A 6,211-nucleotide genomic window follows, 5' to 3' on the forward strand; every position below is an offset into this window, starting at 1 on the left:
TTGTACAATTTGCACTGTCATGGACTCTCTCCACTTTATTTAATCTCCTGAGGAAGGTGAATAGCCACAGGTAAAACTTCTGAGTGGATAAAGCTCTTGTGAAACTTCTTCCTCAACACCTGAAGGTAATTGAGTGAAAGACCCAGGATATCAATCAAACACTGTATTAAGTATCATTGCTTACAGAGGACAAGCCCCCACTTTCTAGAAATTGCTTTGATATGTTTCCCATTAATTACAGAGAAATGGATCTTCATCTGGTGGCAAAAGTGTGAAGGGATTTCTCTGAGACTAAAGCTTTGCACCTTAGAGGGGCCCAGTGCTAGCTTTGATGAAGGATAATATTACAGCATCACACCAAATGCATAGCACAGACATATATGTAATTCAGCCCAACTGTGTACTTACACTCCATTCAGTCCCCTCTCAATTGTTTGTCTAAATTATACACAGTGTAGGCTCATGCAGAATCCTTTAGTCTCTGGTTTTATGAGTCACATGGCCAAATGACAGAGCTGAGGCATCAACTTGACATATAATGAAAAGCATATATATTTCTGATCTATGCTATTAAAAAATGCAACAATGAAAGTATATTTTTCAAATCTGATAGACAAAGGAAGAGGGTTCAATTTTCTTGTTAGGACCTGCCCAAACAAAAAAGAACAAGAGGCACTTTAATAACATTCAGTTTACAATTCTAACCCACAAGAATGTAAATAAGGGACATGTGACAATGTTTTACCATAACATTGACACATGGTTCACACTATATAGTGGCTTGAATTTTCCAGTAGAATAATAGTAAGGCTGTGACTGTCACTGTTTTTATAAGTAAATTTGTCAACAATTACCATGTGTCTACATCTGCTCAATTGCAGGAAGTAATCAGAAAGTTGCTGCTGATTTGCCCTGATCCTCCACAAGTTTTACTTGTGCCACGGTCACAGAAGATTTTCAACGTTCACATACATGGCACAACATGACAGTTTACTACCATGATGTTGCCAGAAAAAGAAAGTAGGACTGGCCAATTAAATGCAAGTAAGTTTTCAATGGCAATATTAAGTTTTAATTACTATCTAACAACCTCTCCATTACAGAAAATTAACTTCAAAATTTTTGAGTCCTCATCCTTCAGATTTAATTACTATAAGGGAAATTTGAAGTCAGTTTATTTACATTGCCCTTTTTCTCTTTTATGTCTTTCAGTCCCATCTTTATTTCCCTTTCTTTATTTTGCATCCAGCTGAATTTTTACATTGAATTCAACAACTTTGTTTACACTTGTCAGTTCACAAGCTGCCGGTCTTAATTGCATCTGATTGAAGAGACACATTGGGTTAAATCTTATGTTTTTCTGGCTATGCCCAAGTTGTGTTGAGTGCTTTGGAAAGTTTCTTGCTATGATGCCTAATGAATTTTATTGCATGTCTTACCAAATTCCTTTAAATAATTACCAACCCCACCCTTATGGCATCTATCATGTCAATTTCCACCCCAAACATACCATCCACTGTTCCTGGAATAGCTCACCACTGAACAGATATCCCAGTATTTCACAAGCTTCACTTGTGACCATGCTTTTTGCAATGTCAGTTGTGCACTCAGACAAAGACCGTCAGTCTGGAGCAGCCATGCACACTTCCTCACATTTGCCCCTGATGTGGCCGACAGAGGGAAATCTGCTTTGCAGACAGGGTCCTAGAGTTCTACAGGTGGGGCTTCTTTTCCTTCAGTACCAGCAGTGGAGACCATGACACCAGACCATGCCAGCCTGGTCTGAGATTGCTACCCAGGTCAATGCAGTCTTGGCTGTCTGCAGAAATGAAAAGCAATGCAGGAAGAAGATCAATGTCCTTTTCCATTCCGCCAGTGTAAGTGCCAACATCTTCTGCCTGACACCTCACACACACTAAGGCTCATACTCTAACACTATCACTATTGCATGCAACATCTTTTCCACTGGCTCCCACCCACCTGAACTCCACATGCCCTGTGTGTTGCTTGCTCATTTGCTTGGGATACATCCTTACCTCCATCAATAGTAATAGCTGTACCACCCATCTTTATCTTATGGAATTCCTACCTCTCTTTCATTCCAAAAGTAAAGCAGCCAATAGGGCAGAAACAGTGGTGCGTTGTCCAACATTCGAATCCTTAACCATTATGTGGAGATGATCCTGAATCTGACCGCTTTGAGAGGCTGGCTGACCATGTCCAAGCTCCTGGGCTGGTACCGAGACTGCCTTTGATTTATTGTGCTGACATCTCCTGACTTAACTGAGACACGCTGACAACCATGACATGCTTCCTGGCTTTATGTCTGCAAGACAGCCATATATTACAGTAATCAAAGTCTGGCATCTGTGGGTGAAGGAGTAAAGTGCAAAAAGGAAAGGCAAGGCAATGCAAAGAAGAGACACTATGTGCATCCAGATTCAGACGAGTGAACGCTATGTCAGTGAGCAAAGAGTTTAGGGATGCATCCTGGTCCAGTCTATAGGTTGGGTGTGTGTCCCTGAACACACAGTGTCTGTGTTTCTGCATTAAATGATAGTTGCCAGTGCAGCATTGAAGTGTAGAAGCATCCCGTAAGTGAATCGGGAATGTGCCACGAGGGTCCACGGACACTGGCACACCAATGCCCATGGACACTGAGTGCATGTGGCCAGTGCCCATGAAGCATACCCTGAGATTCTGGTGCTCAAATTCCAACACTGACTCTGGAATGAGCAGCAAGCATAATTCACCAGGTGGTGGCTCTGGTTTTTGTGTCGAGTTTTCCTAATGTCTAGTTTGTTTGGCGAGTTTGGTAAGATGGGAAGCTGAACATTAAATGAGGTGCATTATGGCATTAACAAGGTGCTTGATGATCACTAATCCCCATTAATTAGCATCTCACCACACTTCCTGTGCAAAGCATGAAAAGCATAAAAGCATAAGAGTGAGGTGCTGTCAAATTTGAGATTGGCTGCACTGCACTTGTTATCAAATTCTGCTAAACATGATGCCCTAGCCTACATCACTGAGACCCCTATAAGTTTCCACCCATTGTTTCTCGCCCTGTTCAAACTGATCTCTATTTGACTCCTGATGATGATAGATTGATGCTCAACGGCCCATGAAATGTTAGGAAGTATAGGGAGTGTCATTCAGCCATTGTTGACAATAGGTTTGAAGCATAAGAATGGATTCTCATGTCCAGTGCCGGCTAGAAACTCTCTAGCTGACCACCAAAGTTCAAAGGATATCATAGAATTCATTAGCATTGAACAACTGAGGTATTTGCTTTCATATAATGAAGGAAAGAGGAGATATCCTTATAACACAGCTTCTTAGAGTAGGTTCAGTATCTCAAACTGAGAAATGTTGAATAGATGAATTGTAGGCCAAACTCACAAAAAAATCTTACTTTTATATAATGTCTTATCATGTCTGCCTGAAATTTCATTAAGTGTTTCACATTCAATAATTTTTGGGATGTACTGGCTGACGTAATTTGACAAGGAATGATATGCACATTCATTTTATCTGTTTTTTAGTGATTTCAGGTAAAGGTTGAATGTGGATCAGATACCAGAGAACCCTGTGACCCTTGAATAATGTCATGGGATTTTGATGCCCATGTGAGCTGCTAGAATGGGTCAATTGGGCTCAGTTTGGCATTTGATCAAAGGGATCTTGGGGATTTGATCAAGAGGAAATAGTGGTGCAGGGGTAACATCAGTAGACTAGTAACCCTGAGACCTAAAATCCTAAAATCTTAATGCGCTGAGGACACAGGTTCAAAGCCAATTCAGGCAAATAGTGACATTCAAATTCAATTGATAAACCTGCAATGTATAGTTAGCTGTGACCATGATGACTATCAATGATTATTGTAAAAAAACCAATCAGTGCACCCATATTATTTCAGGAAATAAAATGCTGTTCATGTCTGGTCTGGCCTAAATGTGGCTCCAGACTCACAATAATAATATTAACTTTAGCTTTCGAGAAGAAGTTAGGAGCTAAAGGGATCAAAGGTTATGAGGAGAAATTGGGAACAGAGTATTGAATTGGATGATCAGCCATGGCCATATAGAATGGTGCAGTAAGAATGAAGGACTGAATGACCCACTCATGCTCCTATTTTCTACATTTCTATGACAACAGCCTCTACCTCAATGCCTCCCTGGAATGTTTTTCAACATCATTGAACTCCAACATCATTGAATCAGAAATTGGAATGTTATCAAATGAGCCAAGCTGATGCAAGTGAACATCTCAATCTACTGAAATATCACATAGAAGCAAAGGTACATCAGGAATAAAGGTATTTTAAAGTTACTTAAAAGTAACATTAAACTGAAAGACCATTTGGTTAAGGAAAAGGTTTTCTTTTTACAACACCATCCAATGGAAGCTTTCTCAAGGTAAGAATGGCATAGAAACAGGTAATGTTGTCTAACTGCTCTGTATGAATGTTTATGCTTCACAAAGATCTCCTCCCAATTATCTTCATCTCACCTTATTGGCATAAACCTCTATTCCTTTCACCCTCATGCATTTATCGATTTTCCCCTTAAATATTCCAATGCAACTCCACTCATCAACTCCATTTGATAGAGAGTTGTGTATTCTCTCCACTCTCTGGACACATAATTACCTCTTAAATTAACTGGTGACTATCTTACATTTATGGCTGTCCAGCTCTACACCTTGTTGTCTCTTATATTTATGGCCACAAGTTTTGGTTGTCCTTTTGAAAATTCTTTAAATCCCTGCATTATCTTAATTACTTCTTTCAGTGGAATTTAAACTTTTGAAAATTTAAAATTTGATCCCTTAATCAGGTGGCCTATGGTAAGGTTATTTTTGAGCTCTGCAGTTGTCATTCTGTTTTTCTTTGAAGATTCATCTCAAAGGATGAGCTAGTGATGGCAGCAACAGAAATCCCTGTTACCTATTTTAAAATAGGTGCTAGCAGAAAATAATGTGTAGGAAGACCTGTACTAGCCTGAAAGTAATGTGTGTGAAGGATGTTGTCTTCTAAAACTGCTGTGAGATGGATTTGTGATAATATAAGGAAAGTATTCAATTTCTTTTGCACTCATTTAAGTGGGGAATTCCAAAAGTAAATATTTTAACTTTGTCATAATGTTGAACATTTGTGACTGAATGTGAGTTAAATGCAGAGTAAAGCATCCTTCATCCTAAGTACAAATACCAAAAGATGCCACTTACTGCATTTCAATTCCCCACTGGCCATCTGCAAGGTTTGTTTGAGTGAGCGCAACAATATAGTGGCAATTTGCACTGCACTGTGAGTATTTTATATGCAGTGGATTTAAGTGTGTTGGATCTGGATTGACTGTTCAAAATCACTTTAACCATCAGAAGGAGATAACTCTCACTCATCAATTTGAAAATATCCAATGATACCTCTGAAAGATCTTGAGACTAGGTTGGAAAAATTCTTACTAGTGAAGTTGGCCCGATTCAGACACATACAGTATGGTTTTCTGAAAATGTGCAGTGATATTCATGTAACAGCAAAAGCTATAAAGAAAGAAATTTGGGATTGTGTTTCCACTCAGAGACTTTTCTCCATTGACCTATTTTTCTAATCAACCTGTTCAGAGATGTTATGAAACAGGTGGGACTTCAACCCGGGCCTCCTGATTCAGGTATGGGGGCACTACCACTGTGCCACAAGAGGGGCCCAAAATGGTTAGATGCCACGAAGTAGATGGCAGTGCCTTAACAATTTGTGTTGTAAGGCCACTAGGATCCCTTCCATCCTTACCAAGGGGATTATTAACTTGCTCATTAAATGCAGGTAGTGTCTCAATGATAGTTCAAGGTTTTTTTTATCCATTCAGGCAGTGTGTACATCACTTGCTTGGCCAGCATTTATTGCCCATCTAAATGCTCTGGACAAAATGGTGGGGTGCCATCTACTTGAACTGCTGCAGTCCATTGGGTGTAAGTTCATCCGCAATGATATAAGGGAGATGGTTGCAGGATTTTAACTCTGCAACAGAGATTAAACAAAATTTCTATGACTTCCATGGGAGACGATTCATGGAGAATTGGTAGAGCTCCTGGAGAAAATGCACAAATGGATAAAGGTGACAATTCATACCATTTCTACCTAGATTCTTGCCAAAGACCTAACAAGGAAAACTCCACAGAGATTCATGTGTTAAATGGATCCTAAGCCATA

General features: G+C 39.6%; 1 pseudogene; it reads right to left on the reverse strand.

Moving 5' to 3' along the window:
• Positions 1–5,707: 5,707 nt before the first annotated feature.
• On the reverse strand, positions 5,708–5,822 carry LOC125483050 (annotated as a pseudogene).
• Positions 5,823–6,211: the final 389 nt, after the last annotated feature.

The sequence above is a fragment of the Rhincodon typus genome, chromosome 4 (genome assembly GCF_021869965.1).
Source record: "Rhincodon typus isolate 14 chromosome 4, sRhiTyp1.1, whole genome shotgun sequence".
NCBI classification, from domain to species: Eukaryota; Metazoa; Chordata; class Chondrichthyes; order Orectolobiformes; family Rhincodontidae; genus Rhincodon; species Rhincodon typus.